The following is a 3,232-nucleotide window of genomic DNA, read 5'->3' as shown; positions in this document are numbered from 1 at the left end:
CAAAGCAAAGACCAATCTAACGGTCATAGAGGGATCTAGAAGAAATTCAAAAGAAAAGAAGGGAAGGGGATAGGGTGGCCACGTCATTGGCTGAACGTGGATAGGATCTTCACTTCCTTGGCTCCTAAGCATGTCAATAAGTGTTTCCAAGTCATGAGCCAAGTGGGATCGAAGTGGAGATGCACTAGAGTTTGCTGCCTCGTTAAAACCTCTTTGGTAAACCCATTGGGACAAACCCAAAGTAGGAAAAAGAGTAAAGCTCCTTCTAATGGCTTAGGGATGCCTTCACACTGGCGTGATGGTGAGACACTCAATTCAAGCTTCCCAAAGCTGGTCGCGGCTCAATGTGCCTAAGTGGTGATGCTATCCTCGGGTCTTTTGTGTGTAGGTTGAAGCTCGGCCTTGAAATACTCAAGAGGTGAAAAGTTTTGCTCCTCCAAGTTGATTCTTGGTTTGGTCGCCTTGCTGGAGCTCCCTTGGTCACGTTGATGCTCCTGGGAGGGTTGCCGGTGCCTTGGCCGCGTTCGAGATAGGCGTTCTGTCCATGTCCGATGCTTCTCGGTCATGCGTCTCGGAGCCGTCCGGGACGTCTCGGACGTCTTGGTCAGAAGGTCGAACCCGTGATCACATCACACATGATATCTAGATCGTCTCGGTTAGATCTTTCTCAGTGACCTTTCTTGGAACACCTTGCCGACAAATCCACACCTTCCCTTGTTTCAATAACTGTTCTCAGTCTCGTCAAGATCTATATTCTATTTAGTCAACTAAACTGACCTTCGTTATGAACTAGCCATCATTGTGATGTATCTAGTTAGTGGTTGTAAGAGCACCTCGATTGAGGTTAACACCGTTTCTCACAATTAAAATAATAAAAAAATGGAAAAAGAAGAGAGAGATAGATATGTCTCTCGTTTGAGGGATTTTGAAATACTTCTTTTGCCAGCTGTTCCCATTTTAATGGTGAAGTCTTATTAATTATACAAAATTTAGTTAAATAATAAAATTAATTTCCAATAATATTTTTTATGGAGCAATACTTAATCGATGAGGATGCTTTAAGAGTATCTACATCAGTGCTCTTTTTTAGCCATGTGTAAGTCTTAACTATAAAAATCATATTAAACTTAATATTAATTTTATCCCATTAACTTTGTTTCTTCCCCTTCTTCGTTCTTTCATTTCGTTTCAACTAACACATAGATTTGAAATTAATGTTTGCCACTCCTCCACACCCTTACACTGCCTTCTCTGTCTTCCATCTCCATAGTAACGGCTTCGTGTATAACAGAAATTTATGCCGTTCAATGCTTTCTCTTTTAATTCAAGACCCATTACTCTTTTTTCAATTGTCGTAAGTTTCGGTCCTATATAATGTTATCTCCTCCAATTTAATGCTTCATAGATTTTACTTTGTCTCTTACTTTTCTCCTGACTAACATGGATTCCTGTGTTGTTTCATTCACACATCTCAAAGCTGGCTTTCTTTACCAATAGATCGTTGGAAGAATGCTTCGTCACTGGCCTGCCCGCAACGTCAAAAAAGGAGGCCAACTCATGGGCGTAGACTTCCTACTCATTGATGGGAAGGTACTAACCATCTCAATTTCCCTCTTCAATTATTCGATCTTTTTAACTATATCTAATTTAAAGTTGTTTTCTAGAGTACTTTCATGCAAGGGTCGATCGATGTTACCCACCTTTCAAAATTCGAGAATTCACTGCGTGATGGGGCACTATATGTTATGTCCGACTTTGAAGTCACAAGAAACAACTCCCGTTATAAGCTCACTAATTACCCGTTCTCAATACGCTTCACACCTACCACTGCTTTTGATCAGGTTCACGAGTCTTTCGGTCTCATTCTGAAAGAGTTTTTTAGGTTTCGGACTCATGAGCAGTTGGTCTCTCTTGCAAACACCAATACAGATCTCCCAAGTTTGTCGATATTTTTCACTCTTTCAATATTTCATGCTTTCAATATTTAGTCTATCTCTCTAAAGTTTAACTTTCATAGTCTCTCTCAGATAAGTTGTCTTCTATTCAAAAAAATGAAAGCGAATTTCCCTTAAAAGATTCATGCTTTGTCTGCATGTGTTTTGTCCGCCATTTAAATACAGTTGTTTCAAATGCAAACCTACATTAGTTTTAAGGCCTACGTCTTCTCCTTTTGTATTAGAGATAAATTTCCGGTGTTGTTATTCTTATCAATTTAGTACTTTAAGCCGTATGGTTTCCTCTTGACGCCTGTTTTTAGTCTCACATTTGATGTCATGGGCCAAGTATGTTCCAGCAAAGCATATTGGAATGGAATGACACAAACCTTGGGGAAGATATTAGTCCACCTCTGTCTTGAAGGTAGTTACGACAACGGTATGTAACTTTACGGAATTGTGAAGTTGTGCAGGGATGACACAGTGGAAGGAAAATTGTAGCTGGATAAGCTATGCTGGAAACAAAACAAAGCAAAGGGTGATCAATGCTAGAAAGATAACGACAAGAAGTCATTACACATAGTCAATGTACCACAAATACAATGCTACTACACTATATTGGCAGAAGTTCTACCAACCATCATGTGTAGCATCAATGACATAGAAAATAGATGGACACACTGCTAGTACTACAAACAAATGATCAAGTTGTCTTCTTCTTTTAGCTTAAGTAACGAGAATAAGGTTTACCAATGTTAACATGCTTTTATAATTTCCAACATTTGAAATAAAAGTATTTGTTTTTCTTCTTCATAAACATTACTAACACCTCCAAATAAATTAAAACAAGAGAAACAGGGAAACATAACTGAAAGTATGGAAAGAAAACAAAAGATGGAAAAAATTAAATTTAAGTCTCCCCTTACCATCACAACAAAATAAGAACATACAAGATCATAATATATTCAAGAAACTTCCCACAAACCATCTGAAAAAGAGGTTTACGAACAACATGGAGATAAATATAAGCAAAGAGTTCTTTACCTTTAAGAAATTATAATGTTAGGCAGGGACAACAACATCAAAGAAAAACTCAGCTAAGAAAAGCTGGGCTATAAAAAAACATAAGGAAAAACCAATCAAACCATGGAAAAGACAATCAACCATTACAGAGGATCAAGGAAACAAAACAAAAACTCAATTAACAGAATTTGACAGCCATTGACCAATCCATCACCAAACAGAAAGAATGTAAGAGATGCACACACTGTTAGTAAACCAAACAAATGCTGAAATTA

The sequence above is a fragment of the Camelina sativa genome, chromosome 15, assembly GCF_000633955.1.
Source record: "Camelina sativa cultivar DH55 chromosome 15, Cs, whole genome shotgun sequence".
In the NCBI taxonomy this organism is placed as follows: domain Eukaryota; kingdom Viridiplantae; phylum Streptophyta; class Magnoliopsida; order Brassicales; family Brassicaceae; genus Camelina; species Camelina sativa.
The sequence above is the reverse complement of the archived record's forward strand: the minus strand, read 5'-3'. Positions refer to the sequence as shown.